Raw genomic sequence first — 21,145 nt, 5'->3', positions numbered from 1 at the left:
AAGAATGAGCTCTTCATTCCAATCACAAATATCCGTGCAAAAGTTGAGCAATCCTGCATTATGAAGCACACTGAGGACTGGGGTAAAGCAAGGCAGTGATTCCATGTCCACGTGAGGAATATGCTCGTGGTCGAAGACTTTGTCCTTGTTGAAGAGCAGTGAAGAATAAAAATTTGCCTGGCTGGCAGTCCAGAAACGCTTCCTTCTAAGACGAGCAGAGTCATATGGGTTGTACAGTGAAGAAAACATGCTCGCTGAAGAAGTCATCAGCCTTGAATTTCTGCTTCTTCGAGAAGGGATCCTTTGGCTCGGGCTGAGGAGTATCACTCAATTGCATCACCACCTCAGGAATCGCAATCTCGGGTTCCACAAGCTGAGGACTTTCAGGTTCTTCTTTAGTGACAGCCTGGGTCTTCAATTCTTCATTAACATTTTCATCAGCACTAGTGGTTAGAATTTCTTCATGGACAGACGATGTGGCATGAGGTTCTTCAGATCCCATTTATACTTCAGTATTCACAACGGGCTGAGGAATTTGTTGCAGAGGTGTGAACAGAGGAGAGTTGGGGTGCTGACTTTCCCAAAAGTCATCATTCAGCACTGGTGTTGTACATCCAATGTCCACATCTTCTTCTTCACTCTTTTCCTCAACGCCGGCCTCTTCAGCAGTGAACTGAGGCATGGGCAATGAGACTATTGGGGTTGAAGGGATTACATCCGCTTCAATTTCTTCATCCAACTGCTCTGATGAAGCAGCAGAAGGAATCTCTTCATCTGATTCACTTGGAATCACATATTCTTCATCAAAAGGAACAAGGTCCTTTGATGGCATGGATGAGACCGGAATAGCATCAATTGGATTCGCAAAAGATCTGGTCAATGGCTTCATCTTCTTCGGAGCTGAAGAATCTGATGAAGTTGATGCTTTCATTTTCTTCCCTGCTGCATGTTCTGCAGCCTTGGTCTTCTTCACATCTGATGCAGACGGAAGGATCGGAGTTGGGGTAGGTGTAGGAGGAGCAGAGGAATTTGGTTCATTAACTTTAGGCACAACTGATGCAGTTGCCCTGACTTCTTCGGTTTCTTCAGGCGCAACACTAGTGGACGCCCTGGCAATTTCTTCAGCAGCTGGAATGCAGTCATCAGCCCTGGTACTCTGAGTTTCTTCAGCAGCCTTATTGTCATCAGCGGTGCTGGCATTTTCTTCAGTCGGCTGAGCAGATGCCTCAGCCTGAGGATTTTCTTGTTGCATTGGGGCTGCAACATTGGAAGTGAACTTCTTAGCTAAATTCACAAACCTGACTTTGGTTCCAAGCCAGTCAGCGCGGTATACGTCAAATTCATCATTGAGCTTCTTGATCCTAGATTGAATAGTGACAAGTTCTTCAGTTGTCATAGAGACAACGTTTTTCTTCAGGAAGCACTCCTTCTTGTACTACGCTTTCTTCAACTGCCTGGCCTTTTCAAATTTCCATTTCTCTTCCTGAATAAAGGCAGTCAACATATGACTTTGGCCATGAGTTAACTTGAAATCAGGCATAGGAGTGTTGGGGTCCTTGTGCCAGAGATCAATGTAATCAAGGATCAACTTTGGATCCAAAAGTAGAGGCACGTTTGTGCCTTTGGCTCTAGCGGCCTTGAGCTGCCTGTCTCTGATGATTTCATCAAGTTCTTCATCATCAGCTTCGTCTTCATCAGACGGCACTTGAAAGGCAACCTGCTTCTTGTGAGGACTTGGTCGAGAGCCTCGTCCAACAGTGGCCTTTTTCTTTAGCAGAGAGGGGCCAGTTAAGGAATTTGGTGCAGCTGAAGAACTAGCAGAAGCTCCTGAGGCAATAGAGATGCCTATTGTCCTTTGGCACTTGGCGAGATGCACAGGTGCTGAGGATTTTGTCGGAGGAGCTGAGGACTTTGGAGGAGCTGGAGCAGCTTGTGGAGTTGGCCGTTAGGGCTTTGAAGAATCTGGGCATGAGGGCGTTGCTGAGGAACTTGGCTGTGAGGGCATTTGGGGTGAAGCACTTGGCTTATGAGCAGGCTTCTTAGCCATGGCCTTCATTGGCTTGCTTGTAGAGGTCTCAGCAGTGGTAGCAGCAGCAGAGTCTTCATTAAATTTCCTCACTGCTTCCTTAGCTATTTTGGCTAGCTTGGCCTGGCGCTTGGCCCATTCATCAGAATAGTCCTCACCACGCTTGAGGCTGGTGGGATCAGCTTCTTGGCCAGGTGCCAATGGAGGTCTTGGGCATGGAGGACTTAGAGCGAATTTCTTCATATACTTGGGAGTAACATACCTGTACTCCCTCCATTCCCTTGCTCATCTCCTCTCTATCCTTTGTATGCGCACCTTGCGCTGATTTTTGTCCTCCTTGCCAAACTTGCCCTCATCAGGAGTGCAATAATCCTTGTATATGTCATCAGGGATCTCGAAAGCAGTATTGACCTCAGGCCTCTTTCCTCCCTTCTGTGGCTTTTTATCGTCAGCCATTTTCTTCAGATGAGAAATATGAACAACAGAATTTTCTGAAGAGGTGTGGAACTTTTCTTCGAGGAACGCTGCAAATGAGTTAAGCTGATGAGAACCTAGTGATTCAGCAGCGGACATGAATACCTGTGAACAGAGTATAGTTGCGAGGAATTTGGAGAGGTCATATGCGTTCTCAGAAGTTTTTCAAAAAGAACAAGTTTGAGGAATTTGGCCAGATGAGTCTTGAAGAATTTCACTAAGCGTTCTTTGTCTTAGGTTCCAGAGTTGTACAGATCGAAAATCCACACAATTGAGGAATCTTTAAGAAAAATGTTTCTTAGAGAAAAGGATCAAGAATAGATGTCATGTGAGGTGTTTATTGTGTGAAGATTTGAAGTGTAAACACCTTTTGAAGATTTTGTAGAAAACATTTGAATCAAAAAGGGTAGTAAAAGTAACTTTTAATTACCATGGACGAAGAACACGACGAACTGGGAAGTGTTGATGTGAAGCTCATCAGTTCAGATCTTCCACGCCCTAACTTGGCTGAGGAAGACAGCTACAGCGGCGGCGGAGTGAAGAAATCCGCAGCCGACGCGAGTACGACGGCGACGAGGTCGAGGCAGTGAAGCTCTTCCTCACCGGCGACGATGGAAGTAGCGGCGGCGCTAGGGTTTGAGAAGCTCGAGCGGGAGAGAGGCCGAGCGGAGTAAAAACAAAGTGAGGAAGGGGAGGGGTATTTATAGCCGAAGTGAAAAACCACTCGTCCGAAGAAATTGGACGAACGTGCCCCTGACCCTTCTCATTCGCTTGACATGTGTCACCCACGTACTGAGAGGTGGCGATCGTCTGAGATCGTGGGTCAATACATAAGTATTATCATGGGATGCGGAACGGTTTGAGCGGCAAAAACCGAAAATTTAGATAAGATAAGTTTTAAAGTTCCATTCGCAAATTCTTCAGCTGACAAGGACACAGTGAAGATTTTGAACGAGTTTCAAATAGAACGCACATGAAGAATTTGTGAATAGACTGGGTTGAGTTTAGCATAGAGGGGGTAGGGTCCGATCACATTCACTTAGTAGAAAAGGAAAAAATGAAGAAATAGCAATAAGTGAATGTTGTAGAGGACATAAACTCATATATATATATATATATATATATATATATATATATATATATATATATATATATAGCCAATGAAGGAAAACGATGGAAATGGTTAAGACAATGCAAAGTTGAAGAAATTGAGCAACTGAGGAAATTCAAAACGGGAAACAAACTCAAATTGAAGATTTTCAACTTTTGGTGGTGGCGTGACCCACCGTGTAAGAATGATGATTTCAGACACCGCGTACAATTGTTGTAGGGTACTGAGAATCAAATTCTTCGTTAATTTCTTCACACTTAGAGTGTTAGTCTTCAATCATTCAAGAAAAACGTTTCTTCGCGTGTTGCACATCTAAGTCATCAATTGTGCATAAGTGTTAGGATGAGTGTCCTTTTCAAAGAACATTGGAAGATTCTAGGATATTTAACTCACACCTCAACTTGCTAAATCTCTTCTCATCCAAGGGCTTTGTGAAGATATTGGCTAGCTGTTCTTCAGTCCGTACATGCTCAATAGAGATGTCTCCCTTCCACACATGATCATGAAGAAAATGATGACGAATTATAATGTGCTTTGTCTTCGAGTGCTGAACTGGGTTGTGAGCAATCTTGATTGCACTCTCATTGTCACAGTAGAGAGGCACATTCTTCATGTTGACACTGTAGTCCTTGAGAGTTTGCTTCATGCACAGCAATTGAGCACAGCAAGAACCAGCAGCAATGTACTCAGCTTCAGCAGTAGACAGTGATACGCATTTCTGTTTCTTCGAGGACCAACAGACCAAAGATCGTCCGAGGAAATGGCATGTGCCTGATGTTGACTTGCGGTCCACACGATCACCAGCATAGTCAAAGTTTGAATATCCAATGAGATCAAAAGCCGAGCCCTTGGGGTACCATAATCCAAGTGTTGGTGTGTGAGCTAGGTATCGAAGAATATGCTTCACAGCCTTATGGTGTGATTCCTTCGGTGTAGCTTGAAATCGGGCACACATACAAACACTAAGCATAATATCTGGCCTAGATGCACATAAATACAATAATGAACCAATCATGGAGCGGTATACCATTCGATTGAAGTCAATAAAATTTTCATCAGTGCATAGATGGCCATTGGTGGGCTTAGGGATTTTGACCCCTTTGCAATCTTGCATGCCGAATTTCCTCAGTACATCCTTGAGGTATTTCTCCTGAGATATGAATATGCCATTGCGCTGTTGACGAATTTGAAGACCTAAGAAGAATTTCAATTCTCCCATCATAGACATCTGATATTTTTCACTCATCATATTGCGCTGTTGGTCAGTACAGCCAAAAATGATATCATCAACATAAATTTGGCACACAAACAATTCACCATCATAAGATTTAGTGAAAAGAGTTGGGTCAAGTGAACTGGGTTTGAAGCCTTTCTTCATGAGGAATTCCTTCAAAGTATCATACAACGCCCGAGGGGCCTGCTTGAGGCCATAGAGGGCCTTATTGAGTCTGAAGACTTTGTCAGGATGCTTTGGATCTTCAAAACCTGGGGATTGAGCAACATATACTTCTTCCTCAAGCTTACCAGTGAGGAATGCACTTGTCACATCCATTTGATATAAAGTGATATCATGATGGTTAGCATAAGCAAGTAATATGCGAATAGCCTCAAGTCTAGCAACAGGTGCAAAAGTTTCATCGAAATCAATTCCTTCAACCTGTGTGTAGCCTTGAGCTACAAGCCGTGCCTTATTCCTCACCACAAGGCCATTTTCATCTTGCTTGTTGTGGTAGATCCACTTTGTGCCAATGATATTGCGCTTGCGAGGATCTGGACGATTGACCAGTTCCCGGACGTTGTTGAGCTTGAACTGATGTAATTCTTCTTGCATAGCTTGAATCCACTCAGGCACCAGAAATGCTTCATCTACCTTAGTGGGCTCTGTGATAGAGACGAAAGCAAAGTGCCCACAAAAGTTAGACAAATGTGAAGCTTTTGAGCGTGTAAGAGGACCTGGAATGTTGATGTCGCTGATGATTTTCTCAATTTGCACTTCGTTTGCAACGCGAGGATGAGCGGGTTGTCGTTGAGGAATTTGATCAGCATTTTCTTCAGCACCATTTTCTTCAGATGCATCAGCATGACGTTCTTCACGTTCTAGAATGATTTCTTCAATAGATTCTTCGGTAGGAATGACATCATCAGTAGCCTTGAACTTGATAGTTTCCTCAGGAGACTCTTCATCTAACACAGAAGGTAGGTGCTCTCTTTGCGAGCCATTAGTTTCATCGAACCGCACATCTACAGTTTCAACAACTTTGTGGAGAACGTTGTTGACGACTCTGTAGGTGTGCGAGTCCTTTCCGTAACCAAGCATAAAACCCTCATGTGCTTTCGATGCAAATTTTGAGTTGTGATGGGGATATCTAATCCAACATTTAGCACCGAAGACTTTGAAATAACTTACATTGGGTTTCTTGTCAGTGAGGAGTTCATATGCCATCTTCTTGAAGAATTGGTGAAGATATACTCTGTTGATGATGTGGCATGCAGTATTAATTGCCTCAATCCAGATACGACAAGGCGTCTTGTATTCATCAAGCATAGTGCGAGCCATCTCAACAAGAGTCATGTTCTTGTGCTCCACGATGCCATTCTGCTGAGGAGTATAGGGAGCAGATAACTCATGAGTAATACCAAGTTCATCAAGATAGTCATCAAGACCAGAATTCTTGAACTCAGTTCCATTGTCACTTCTGATGTGCTTGATCTTCACACCAAAGTTGGTTGAAGCCCTCGAGGAAAATCGTTTGAAGACTTCCTGCACCTCATGTTTGTAAGTGACAATATGCACCCATGTGTAACGAGACTAATCATCAACAATAACAAAGCCATATAGAGATGCATCATTTGTAACTGCTGAATAATGATTAGGACCTAAGAGATCCATGTGAAGCAATTCAAATGGTCGAGTGGTAGTCATGATTGTCTTCGCTGGATGTTTGGCCTTGGTCATCTTTCCAGCTTCGCAGGTTCCACACAAGTGATCCTTGAGGAATTTGACATTCTCAATGCCAATGACATGCTTCTTCTTCGCGAGCGTGTGCAGATTCCTCAAGCCAGCATGACCAAGTCGTCGATGCCATAGCCAGCCTTCTGAAGCTTTTGCAAGTAGACATATAGCTGGTTGAGGTCCTGTCCTAAAGCCTCCTCTCCTAAAGCCTTCGAAGACTTTGGAATTTTCAGCTTCCATGATCACAACACAACGATACTTGCCAAAGACAACAACCATATCAAGATCACAAAGCATTGAGACAGACATGAGGTTGTATCCTAAGGACTCGACAAGCATGACTTTGTCCATGTGTCGATCCTTTGAGATCACAACCTTACCTAGACCCAATACCTGACTTTTTCCTTTGTCAGCGAAGACGATATGCTTTAGATGCGATGGAGATAAGGGAACATTCATCAATAGATTCTTGTCACCAGTCATGTGATTTGTAGATCCACTACGAGGACCCACTCATTGGATTTGGGTTGATCATCCTGCAGATGAATTAGTGCAACTTACGAACTCATATACTTCATGAGTGAAGAATATGACATCAATTTCATCAGATCAATTTCATCAAGCAATAGAACAGATAAAGCCGTATGAGGACGTGAGAAATGAAAGTTCATTTCTACATGATTAGCCTGCGTCCTTTCAGGCAATTTTTAGGTCTCCAGCAAATTCTACAGAGGTTTAAGCACGTCTGGAGACCTGACCCTGCATAAGAGATTAGTTCTTTTTCTTCACCACCCACATCTGAAGGGGTGGAAAAGAGTTCATCACTCTGCGAGCTCCATTCGAGAAAGGTGGCATAGAAGCCAATCCACTTCGTTTCACATAAGAGGAGTTAGGATAAGCATATGAATAAGAAGAGAAATTCTTCGAGGACTTATGAACATAATGATTAGAAGAATAATGCTCATATTCATAGTCCTTAGCTCTTCCCTGCGAAACAAAGGTGTTAGCACGATGATGTTCATATGAGGACTTTGATCCTTTTGAGAAATTTGATCCACGTGAGGAATTTGGTCCGTATGAGGACTTGGATCCATATGAAGAATTTGATCTAGGGTTCCTATTCTTCACAGGTGGTGTTATGATGAGATTCACCTGAAGATTTTCAAGGCACCTTTTGGGAACCTAGATTTTCTTCACAGGGGAACCGTTCCTGCAGTTAGTGCCAACATATCTAGCAAATACTTCACCATTCTGATTTTTGAACATTTTATAGTTGGAGTCAAGTGACTCATCAGAAGAATGAGGGGATTCACATGTAAAGCCAGATAAAGTAGATGGATCTACTGGAGGCCCCTTTGCAGCAACCCATGAGGTTTTGGGGTACTTCTCAGGCTTCCAATATGTTCCATCAGCATTGATTTTCCTCTCAAAGGCAATACCCTCTTTCCTAGGGTTCCTGTTGAGGATCTGCTTTTTAAGCACATCACAAAGAGTCTGATGCCCTTTGAGGCTTTTGTACATGCCTATCATGTACAATTCCTTCATCCCTGCATCATCAGTGATACTAGCAATGTCCTCAGATGAGGAATTAGTGATAGCAGAGACAGGTGAAGAATTTGTAACATTAGAAGCATTTGAACATTCAGGTGAAGAATTAGCAGATTCACGTTCAATGCACTTCAAACATGGAGGAACAAATTCTTCCTGAGTAGCGCTGATTTGTTGAGCAAGTAATGAATCGCGCTCCTTCTGAAGATCTTCATAACTCACTGTTAGCTTTTCAAGATCTTGCTTTCTTTGAAGAAATTCATAAGAAAGCTGCTCATGATCAGATAAGAGAGTGTTATGATGACCTTGAAGGTTGTCAAACCTAGACTGAAGTCTCTGAAGATTTTCAGTCAAGGTTTTAGTGCGATCCATTTCTTCACCCAACATATCATCACTTTTGTCTAGCATGTTTTGAACTTTTTCAAAAGCCTTTTGTTGTTTCACCGCAATCTTAGCAACTTTAGAATAGCTGGGCTTTTGGTTTTCATCAGGTTCATCCTCACTTGATTCAGAGGAGGTATATTTGAGTACCTTGGCACCCTTTGCCATGAAGCAATAGGTGGGAGCGTAGTCATCATTGCCTTCATCAGCCTTGTTGGTGAAGCCATTTTCTTCAGAGTTGAAGATGGACTTGCTGACGAATGCAGTAGCGAGAGCTAGGCTCGCCACACCGGACTCGGACTCCTCAGATGCCTCCTCTTCTTCATGTTCCTCAGATTTAGCCTCAGAGTCCATTTCTTTGCCAATGAATGCCCGAGCCTTCTTGGAGCTGCTCTTCTTGTGCGATGAAGACTTTGAGGATTTTGATGATGAAGACTTTGAAGATTTCTTCTTCCTATTCTTCACAACATCAGAACTGTAATCCTTGTATTTCTTCTTCTTTGATTCCTTTTCCCACTGAGGACAATCTTGAATGTAGTGACCAGGTTTCTTGCATTTGTGGCATAGCCTCTTCTTATAGTCACTAGATGAGGAATCATTGCTTCTTGAGGATTGATGACCCACAAGTATAGGGGATCTATCGTAGTCCTTTTGATAAGTAAGAGTGTCGAACCCAACGAGGAGCAGAAGGAAATGATAAGCGGTTTTCAGCAAGGTATTATGTGCAAGCACTGAAATTATAGGTAACAGATAGTTTTGTGATAAGATAATTTGTAACGAGCAACAAGTAACAAAAGCAAATAAAGTGCAGCAAGGTAGCCCAATCCTTTTTGTAGCAAAGGACAAGCCTCGACAAACTCTTATATAGAGAAAAGCGCTCCTGAGGACACATGGGAATTATCGTCAAGCTAGTTTTCATCACGTTCATATGATTCGCTTTCGGTACTTTGATAATTTGATATGTGGGTGGACCGGTGCTTGGTTGCTGTCCTTACTTGGACAGACATCCCACTTATGATTAACTCCTATTGCAAGCATCTGCAACTACCAAAGAAGTATTAAGGTAAACCTAACCATAGCATGAAACATATGATCCAAATCAGCCCCTTACGAAGCAACGCATAAACTAGGGTTTAAGCTTCCGTCACTCTAGCAACCCATCATCTACTTATTACTTCCCAATGCCTTCCTCTGGGCCCAAATAATGGTGAAGTGTCATGTAGTCGACGTTCACATAACAGCACTAGAGGAGAGACAACATACATCTCATCAAAATATCGAACGAATACCAAATTCACATGACTACTAATAGCAAGACTTCTCCCATGTCCTCAGGAACAAACGTAACTACTCACAAAGCATATTCATGTTCATAATTAGAGGGGTATTAATATGCATAAATGATCTGAACATATGATCTTCCACCAAATAAACCAACTAGCATCAACTACAAGGAGTAGTCAACACTACTAGCAACCTACAGGTACTAATCCCAGACTTGGAGACAAGAATTGGATACAAGAGATGAACTAGGGTTTGAGAGGAGATGGTGCTGGTGAAGATGTTGATGGAGATTGGCCACCTCCCGATGAGAGGAGCGTTGGTGATGACGATGGCGATGATTTCCCCCTCCCGAAGGGAAGTGTCCCCGGCAGAACAGCTCCGCCGGAGCCCTAGATTGGTTCCGCCAAGGTTCCGCCTCGTGGCGGCGGAGTCTTGTCCCGAAAGCTTGCTTATGATTTTTTGTCGGACGAAAGACTTCATATAGCAGAAGATGGGTAGCGGAGGGCCAACAGGGGGCCCACGAGGCAGGGGCGCGCCCAGGGGGTAGGGCCCCCTCTCGTGGCCAGGGTGTGGGCACCCTCTAGTATTTCTTCCGCTCAGTATTTTTCATTATTTCCAAAAACAACTTCCGTGGCGTTTCAGGACTTTTGGAGTTGTGCAGAATAGGTCTCTAATATTTGCTCATTTTCCAGCCCAGAATTCCAGCTGCCGGCATTCTCCCTCTTTATGTAAACCTTGTAAAATAAGAGAGAATAGGAATAAGTATTGGGACATAATGTACAATAATAGCCCATAATGCAATAAATATCGATATAAAAGCATGATGCAAAATTGACGTATCAACTCCCCCAAGCTTAGACCTCGCTTGTCCTCAAGCGGAAGCCGATAACGATAAATATGTCCACATGTTTAGAAGTAGAGGTGTCGATAAAATAAAATACAGACATGATGGCATCATGATTATTCTCATAACAGCAACATATATGGATATTGTCATATGATTTCTTAGGCTCAAGTAATAATATATTCATAATGTCAAGTATGAATCAGAAACTTCATTAAGAACCAATAAACTATAATCTCAGTCATTGAAGCAATTGCAATTTATCATAACATAAGCAAGAGTCTATGTAAGAGCTTTTCAGCAAGTCCACATACTCAAGTATCATTTAGTCTTTCACAATTGCTAACACTCACGCAATACTTGTGGTTACGGAATTTTAATCGGACACAGAGAAAGATAGGGGCTTATAGTTTCGCCTCCCAACCTTTTACCTCAAGGGTAATGTCAAAAATAATAGTTCATGCTAACTTACATCCAATTAGATATATATGTCTGGATCTTTCCAACACACTGTGCTTTCCAAAGGATAAAATTGTAACACCCCGCATGTAACTTGCCATATTTGTAACTCCGACTCTTGCCATTTTCGGCTATGTGATATGATTTTCCCTCCGTTGTCGGGTTTTTGTCTTTCGTTTTGTATTTTGTCATGTCTTGCATTTTCATATCATGTCATCATGTGCATTGCATTCGCATACGTGTTCGTCTCATGCATCCGAACATTTTCCCCGTTGTCCGTTCTGCAATCCGGCGCTCCTATCTCCTCCGGTGCACCCCTCTTGTTTTCTTTCGTGTGCGTGTGTCAAACTTTCTCGGAATGGACCGAGGCTTGTCAAGTGGTCTTAATATACCACCCGGAGTCTACCGGTCAAGTTTCGTTCCATTCGGAGGTCGTTTGGTACTCCAACGGTTAACCGGGCATCCGCAAAGTCCATGTGAGTGTCCAGAAAAAACCCCCTCTAAAACCAGCCCAAAACCCACCAAACTCTCTTCCATGCTCTAGGTCGTTCGATCACGATCGTGTGGGCGAAAACCGCACCTCATTTGGAGTCTCCTAGCTCCCTCTACCTATAAATATGTGGGCATCCCGATTTACAACCGCAGTCTACACCTAGCCCTCGTCCCACTCCGCCGCCGGACACGTCCGGGCGGAGCCGGACACGTCCAACCGCCCCGCCGCCGCCACGTGTCGCCGCCGGGTCCTCCCGCCGCCGCCGGCCCGCAGGCCCGTCCCCGGCCCCCGGGGCCCGAGCTGCGCCGCCGCCCGAGCCCGCACACGCCGCCGCCGGATCCCGCCCGCGCCGCCGCGGCCTCCTCGCCGGCCGGCCCCCGCCGCCGCGCCTCCGCCGGTGCCCGCCGCCCCCGCCGGCGACCCCCACCTCCGGCACCCTCCTCCGGCCAGACGCCGCCGGCCCCGTCCTCTCCCCCTCCGGCCTCGCGCCGCCCTTCTTCCTCCCTCCGGCGAGCTCCGGCCACCGGAGTCCCGAGCCCCGTCGAGGAGCTCCCCGATCTGGATCTCTCTGCGTGAGTTGACTTTTTCCCCCGAGCCCGTTTTTTCTTCCAAGTCATGAAACATTTTCAGCATGTGCCTCTGTTCCCGTTGCGATAACCTCTTGCATGTAGCTCCGATTCGCGCGTGTAATATGTCAAATTGTTCGTCTCGTAATGCTCTTCATTTTGTTCAATTACACTATGTTCATTAGAGGTCATCTTGATGCCCAAATCTTCGTTGGAAGAGGGCTAGTTGCTGCTATTCTCTGGTTCTTATCAGAACTTGGAGATTTGTCATTTTTTTATCATTAAATCTGTGCATCTTTTGAGCATGAGCTCTACATGTGTTTTGAAGTATGCCATGCCATCTTTCCAGTGGTATAGTCCATGTATTTTTGTGATCTCTTTGGTGACTAGCACAAGCATGCAAAGTAGGCCCCGTAATATTTCTGATTTCAGGGACTTCGTGATTTTTCCTAGTCCTTGTCTGCTGTAATTTTGTTGCCACGTAAACTTGATGCTACAGAGAGATCCATGCATATTTTGAAGATGTTCACTAAGGATGTTTTGTAGCTATAGTTGTAGTCGATCCATTCGTGTAATTTCTTGCAATTTTGGAGTGTCATAGCATGACGCAATCTTGCTCTACTTTTGCTATAAAATATTTCTGGCAGATTGTTAACATGATATGCATTTTTGCCAAGCTTATTGTAGTTGATCCATACATGCTATGCAATTGTTCTTGCCATGAATAGCTTCATAAATATGCCATCTTGCTGTATATATGCTTGGTTTGTCATGAATTGCTCTTTAGTGAGTGAATCAAGCTCACAAAGAGGCCTACATATTAATATTTCTGCCATGCTCTGTTTTCTGCTAAGTCTGAAACATGTTAACGAAACTTGCTATGTTTATATGCTTGCCATCATATCTTCTGGTCCTTTTTGGCTTATGATAAGTAAGGGAATTTTGTCATGTGCATTTATTAGAACACTACCATGCCTTGTTTTGCTATATTAGTTCTTGTAGCATGTTGTTTTCGTGCTCTGAACATTGCTACCTGATGATGATTTCTATCATGTCCAGTTTTTCACCAAGTCTGTGAACCTGTAATCTTTTGCTCTTTTGCCATGCTTGTTTGAGCTTGATATGTTGTGAACTAGCCGTAGCTCAGTGTTAATCTTTTGTCAAGCATCTCCTGTAGATTACTTCCATGTGCTTTGTTGCTATGTTGGGGTGCTGTAGCATTGTTGCTTGTTGCATTTTAAGTGCTATCTTGCTGTTTATCACAGATTAGTGTCATTCTTGTTTTGCTTGCCATTTGCAAACCGTGCATCCGATTCCGGTGATCTTTATATCGATTTCGACCGAAATCACCTCATCTTTCCAGTGGCATTCTTGGTTTGCCAATTTACTGCCATGTTCATCATTTTCCTTCCGGAGCACGCATATGCATCGCATATCATATCTTGCATATCATACATGTTTTGCATCATGTTGCTTGCGCATTTCTCGTTGTTGATTGTGGTTCCGTTTGTTTGTGTTTTTGACTTGGGTAGAGCCGGGAGACGAGTTCGTGAACGAGGAACCTGTCGAGTACGCTATCGAGGATCAAGCTTTCGACAACTCTGAGAATCTTGCAGGCAAGATGACCACCCCTCGAAATCACTTCTATCTTTGCTATGCTAGTTGCTCGCTCTATTGCCATGCTCCGCTACCTATCACTTGCTATATCATGTCTCCTATTTTAGCCATGTCAGCCTCTAACCATCCTTTCCTAGCAAACCATTGTTTGGCTAAGTTACCGCTTTTGCTCAGCCCCTCTTATAGCGTTGCTAGTTGCAGGTGAAGTTGAAGTTTGTTCCATGTCGGAACATGGATATGTTGGGATATCACAATATCTCTTATTTAATTAATGCATCTATATATTTTGGTAAAGGGTGGAAGGCTCGGCCTTATGCCTAGTGTTTTGTTCCACTCTTGCCGCCCTAGTTACTGTTATACCGGGATTATGTTCCTTGAGTTGGCGTTCCTTACACGGTCGGGTGATTTATGGGACCCCCTTGACAGTTCGCCTTGAATAAAACTCCTCCAGCAAGGCCCAACCTTGGTTTTACCATTTGCTACCTAAGCCTTTTCCCCCGGGTTTTCGCGAGCCCGAGGGTCATCTTTATTTTAAACCCCCGGACCAGTGCTCCTTCGAGTGCTGGCCTAAACCGAGCGATGTCCGGCGCCCCCTGGGCAACCAGGGTCTATGCCAACCCGACGTCTGGCTCATCCGTTGTGCCCTGAGAACGAGATATGTGCAGCTCCTATCGGGATTTGTCGGCACATTCGGGGGCTTTGCTGGTCTTGTTTTACCATTGTCGAGATGTCTTGTAAACCGGGATTCCGAGACTGATCGCGTCTTTCCGAGAGAAGGTTTATCGTTCGTTGACCGTGAGAGCTTATGATGGGCTAAGTTGGGACACCCCTGCAGGGTATTATCTTTCGAAAGCCGTGCCCGCGGTTATGAGGCAGATGGGAATTTGTTAATGTCCGGTTGTAGATAACTTGTCACTTGACCCAATTAAAATACATCAAGTGCGTGTGTAGCCGTGATGGTCTCTTCTCGGCGGAGTCCGGGAAGTGAACATGGTCTGTGTTATGAATGACATAAGTAGGTGTTCAGGATCACTTCTTGGTCATTGCTAGATGACGTCCGTTCCGTTGCTTCTCTTCTCGCTCTCATTTGCGCAAGTTAGCCACCATATATGCTTTTGCCGCTGCAGCTCCACGTCTTTGCACCTTCTTTTCCTACAAGCTTAAATAGTCTTGATCGCGCGGGTGTGAGATTGCTGAGTCCCCGTGACTCACAGATTCTACCAAAACAGTTGCAGGTGCCGACGATGCCAGTGCAGACGATGGCGTCGATCTCAAGTGGGCGTTCGACGAGGAACGTGGTCGTTACTATGTGTCTTTTCCTGATGATCAGTAGTGGAACCCAGTTGGGACGATCGGGGATCTAGCATTTGGGGTTGTCTTATTTTTCTTCTGGATTTTGGCCGTAGTCGGTCTATATGTTTGTATTTTGGATGATGTATGATGATATTTATGTATTGTGTGAAGTGGCGATTGTAAGCCAACTCTTTATCCCATTCTTGTTCATTACATGGGATTGTGTGAAGATGACCCTTCTTGCAACAAAACCACTAAGCGGTTATGCATCTAAGTCGTGCCCCGACACGTGGGAGATATAGCCGCATCGTGGGCATTACAAAAATATAAAAAGGAAAGGTGAAGATCACCATGACTCTTGCATAAGGGTAAGAGATAAAAGTAAAAGATAGGCCCTTCACAGAGGGAAGCAGAGGTTGTCATGCGCTTTCAGGGTTGGATGCATAAAATCTTAATGGGAAAGAACGTCACTTTATATTGCCACTTGTGATATGGACCTTTATTATGCAGTCCGTCGCTTTTATTTCTTCCACATCAAAAGATCGTATAAAGCTTATTTCCTCCACACTAATCAATCATACATATTTAGAGAGCAATTTTTATTGCTTGCACCGATGACAACTTACTTGAAGGATCTTACTCAATCCATAGGTAGATATGGTGGACTCTCATGGCAAAACTGGGTTTAAGGGTTTTTGGAAGCACAAGTAGTATCTCTACTTTGTGCAAAGAGTTTGGCTAGCATGAGGGGGAAAGGCAAGCTCAACATGTTGGATGATCCATGACAATATACTTTACTTCAGATATAAGAAAACATAACCCATTACGTTGTCTTCCTTGTCCAACATCAACTCTTTAGCATGTCGTATTTGAATGAGTGCTCACAATCATAAAAGATGTCCAAGATAGTATATTTATATGTGAAACCTCTCTTTCTTTATTACTTCCTATTAATTGCAACGATGACTAAATCTATGTTTGTCAACTCTCAACAACTTTTAATCATCATACTCTTTCTATGTGAAGTCATTACTCTCCATAAGATCAATATGATCTCTTTATTTCTTTTTATTTTTTCTCTTTCCTTTATTCACTGAAGATCATGGAAAAATAATCAAGCCCTTGACTCAACACTAATCTTTATTATATAGCTCACGGACTCGATTACATAAAGGGATCAGAAAGCAAAACTCAAAACTAGATCATATTAAAGCTTTATTCTACTAGATCAAAATACTACTAAAAGGATCAAACTAAGAAAAACGATAAAGATAGAGATGTGATGGTGATACGATACCGGGGCACCTCCCCCAAGCTTGGCAGTTGCCAAGGGGAGTGCCCATACCCATGTCGTTATATCTCCTTCTTCGGAGATGGTGATGTCATATTCTTGGCGATGATGCCCCTCAGGATACGATTCTCCTCCTCGAGCTTATTGACTTGCTGCTTGAGGTCAATTATTTCCTTTCGAGGCTTTCCTGTAACGGCCAAAGCTCCTTGCACCCAAGGGTGTTGCATAGCTGCGGGAGAACAAGTGACACTCTTCTTCATATTTTTCATAAGAAAGAAATCTAACATTAGAAGGGATAACCGAGTTTGGAATAGCTGAGCTCTACAGTTCCCCCATTGTGAATCCAGCTCGGAAGCGAGAAGTGACTTCTTGATCGTCCTCCATGGCATCTATCCTCTTCAAATCAGCCTCCATCTCTTCCTCCGTTGCTGGCCCAAAGTGGTCAGCATTGCTGTTTGTCCTTGATCTCGATGCCGGATGAGACACCCGGCTCTCCCCGACTGACTCTTGAGAAGACATCTTGCTCTAATCTGCAGCAGCAACAGCTCGAAACAGAAACAGAGGATAATTGCATGATACGGGAGTCAAAACCTTCGAGAGATTATATAATGAATTTTTACCGACCAAAATACGTAACGTGCAAGAAAACGGAGCCCAAGAACACACGAGGTGCCCACAAGGCAAGGGGCGTGCCCAGGGGGGTAGGGCGCGCCCTCCACCCTCATGGAGCCCTCGTGTCCTTCCCGGACTGCTTCTTATTTTTGTATTTTTCTAAATATTCCAAAACGGAGAAAATTTGCCATTAGAACTGTTTTGGAGTCGGTTTACTTACCATACCACGTACCTATTCCTTTTCATAGTCTGAAACGTTCTGGAAAGTGTCCCTTATGTATTCCTCCGGTGTTACGGTTTCAAAAACATTGGTTTCAACATTTATAGGATTACCTGAGATATAATGTTTGATTCTTTGACCGTTCACCTTCGGATTTGGGCCTTTGAAGTTGTTGATTTTTATGGCACCGGAACGATAGACCTCCTCGATAACGTAAGGACCTTCCCATTTAGAGAGAAGTTTTCCTGCAAAAAATCTTAAACGAGAGTTGTATAATAATACATAATCACCTACATTATACTCACACTTTTGTATTCTTTTGTCATGCCATCTTTTAACTTTTTCTTTAAACAACTTGGCATTCTCATAGGCTTGGGTTCTCCATTCATCAAGTGAGCTAATGTCAAATAACCTCTTCTCACCGGCAAGTTTGAAATCATAATTGAGCTCTTTAATAGCCCAATAAGCCATATGTTCTAGTTCGAGAGGTAAGTGACATGCTTTTCCATAAACCATTTTATACGGAGACATACCCATAGGATTTTTATATGCAGTTCTATAGGCCCATAATGCATCATCAAGTTTCTTGGACCAATTCTTTCTAGATCTATTAACAGTCTTTTGCAAAATTAATTTGAGTTCTCTATTACTCAATTCTACTTGACCACTAGACTGTGGGTGATAAGGAGATGCAATTCTATGATTAACATCATACTTAGCAAGCATTTTACGGAAAGCACCATGAATAAAATGTGAACTACCATCAGTCATTAAATATCTAGGGACTCCAAACCTCGGAAAAATAACTTCTTTAAGCATCTTAATAGAAGTGTTATGATCAGCACTACTAGTTGGAATAGCTTCTACACACTTAGTAACGTAATCAACAACAACTAAAATATGTGTATATCCATTAGAGGCAGGAAACGGTCCCATATAATCAAAGGCCCAAACATCAAATGGTTCAATAACAAGTGAATAATTCATAGGCATTTCTTGACGTCTACTAATATTACCAATTCTTTGACATTCATCACAAGATAAGACAAACTTACGGGCATCCTTGAAGAGAGTAGGGCAATAAAAACCGGATTGCAATACCTTATGTGCAGTTCTATCTCCAGCGTGGTGTCCTCCATAAGCTTCGGAGTGACACTTGCGTAGGATCTGTTCCTGTTCATGTTCATATACACAACGTCTAATAACACCATCTACTCCTTCTTTATAAATATGTGGGTCATCCCAAAAGTAATGTCTTAAATCATAGAAAAACTTTTTCTTTTGCTGGTATGTGAAACTAGGTGGTATAAATTTAGCAACAATGTAATTAGCATAATCAACATACCATGGAGTAGTGTGAGAACCATTTATGACATTTAATTGTTCATCAGGAAAGCTATCATCAATAGGAAGTGGGTCATCAAGAACATTTTCTAACCTAGACAAGTTGTCTGCAACGGGGTTCTCAGCTCCCTTTCTATCAATAATATGCAAATAAAATTCTTGCAGCAAGAGGACCCATCTAATAAGTCTAGGTTTAGCATCTTTCTTTTCCATAAGATATTTAATAGCAGCGTGATCAGTGTGAATAGTTACTTTAGAATCAACAATATAAGGTCTAAACTTATCATAAGCAAATACAACTGCTAAGAATTCTTTTTCAGTAGTGGCATAATTTCTCTGGGCATTGTCTAGAGTTTTACTAGCATATTGAATAACATTTAATTTCTTATCAACTCTTTGCCCTAGAACAACACCTATAGCATAATCACTAGCATCACACATAATTTCAAAGGGTAAATTCCAATCAGGTGGCTGAACAATAGGTGCAGAGATCAATGCTTTCTTAAGTATTTCAAATGCTTCCACACAATCATCATCAAAGACGAATGGTATATATTTTTGTAATAAATTAGTCAGAGGCCGAGTAATTTTTGAGAAGTCCTTAATGAACCTCCTATAAAAGCCGGCATGACCAAGGAAACTTCTTATACCTTTGATGTCCTTGGGACACGGCATCTTTTCAATAGCATCAACTTTAGCTTTATCAACTTCAATGCCCTTTTCAGAAATTTTATGCCCCAAGACAATATCTTCATTAACCGTAAAGTGGCACTTCTCCCAATTCAAGACAAGGTTAGTTTCTTCACATCTCTGCAAAACTCGATCAAGGTTTCTTAAGCAATCATCAAAAGAGGATCTGTAAACGGAGAAATCGTCCATGAAAACCTCACAAATCTTTTCACAAAAGTCGGAGAATATAGCCATCATGCATCTTTGAAAGGCAGCAGGTGCATTACATAAACCAAAAGGCATACGTCTATAAGCAAAGGTACCGAAAGGGCAAGTAAACGTGGTATTAGCTTGATCATCAGCTAACACAGGTATTTGAGAGAAACCAGAATAACCATCTAGAAAGCAAAAATGTGTATGTTTGGATAATCTTTCTAGCATTTGATCAATAAAAGATAAAGGGTAATGATCTTTTTTAGTAGCTTTATTTAATTTGCGGAAATCAATTACCATCCTATAACCTGTAATAATTCTTTGCGGAATCAATTCATCTTTATCATTAGGAACGACAGTAATACCTCCTTCCTTAGGAACACAATGGACATGACTTACCCACTGACTATCAGCAACGGGATAGATTATACCTGCCTCGAGGAATTTAATATTTCCTTTCTTGCCACTTCTTTCATCTTAGGATTCAGGCGTCGTTGGTGATCAATAACTGGTTTGGCATCTTTCTCCAAATTTATTTTGTGTTGGCATAGAGGTGACTAATGCCCTTAAGATCATCAAGAGTATATCCAATAGCAGCACGGTGCTTCTTCAGAGTTTTCAATAAATTTTCTTCCTCCTTCTCTGAAAGGTTAGCACTAATAATAACAGGATATATCTTCTTTTCATCAAGATAAGCATATTTAAGAGTATCAGGCAATGGTTTAAGCTCAAACACGGGATCACCCTTGTGTGGAGGAGGATCCCCTAGGATTTCGACAGGCAAGTTGTGTTTAAGAATAGGTCCATGTTTAAAAAATACTTCATCTATTTCCCTTCTTTCATTCATAAACATATCATTTTCATGGTCTAGCAAATATTGTTCTAAAGGGTCATTAGATGGTACGGCAATAGAAGCAAGACCAATAATTTCATCTTTACTAGGCAATTCCTCTTCACAGCGTTGTCTATGAAATTTAGAGAAGTTGAACTCATGAGACATATCACCTAAACCAGTAGTAACAACATCCTTTTAGCAGTCTATCCTAGCATTAACAGTGTTTAAGAAGGGTCTACCAAATATAATGGGACAAAAGCTATCTTAAAGAGAAGGAAGAACAAGAAAATCAGCAGGATATTTAGTTTTCCCACACAAGACTTCAACATCTCTAACAATCCCAATTGGTGAAATAGTATCTCTATTGGCAAGTTTAATTGTGACATCAATATCTTCTAACTCAGTAGGTGCAATATCATGCATAATTTCTTTGTATAAGTAAATAGGTATTGCACTAGCACTAGCACCCATATCACACAAGCCATGATAACAATGATCTCCTATTTTAACAGAAATAACAGGCATGCCTACCACAGGTCTATGTTTATCTTTAGCACAAGGTTTAGCAATTTTAGCAGTTTCATTACAGAAATAAATAACAACCCATCAATATTATCAGCCAAGATATCTTTAACAGTAGCAATATTAGGTTCAACTTTAACTTGCTCAGGAGGTGTATAAGTCCTAGTATTGCTTTTACGAACCATAGTTGAAGCTTTAGCATGATCCTTTATTCTAATAGGGAAAAGTGGTTTCTCAACATAGGCAGTAGGAACAATAGGATCATTATAAGTGATAGTCTTTTCTTCAACTTTAATAGGTGCAGCTACTTTTACTTCTATGGGAGGATGATATTTAAACCACTTCTCCTTAGGGAGATCAACATGAGTAGCAAAATATTCACAGAAAGAA

This window comes from Aegilops tauschii, chromosome 5 (genome assembly GCF_002575655.3).
Source record: "Aegilops tauschii subsp. strangulata cultivar AL8/78 chromosome 5, Aet v6.0, whole genome shotgun sequence".
Classification (NCBI taxonomy): domain Eukaryota; kingdom Viridiplantae; phylum Streptophyta; class Magnoliopsida; order Poales; family Poaceae; genus Aegilops; species Aegilops tauschii.
Note: the sequence above shows the minus strand (reverse complement) of the source record.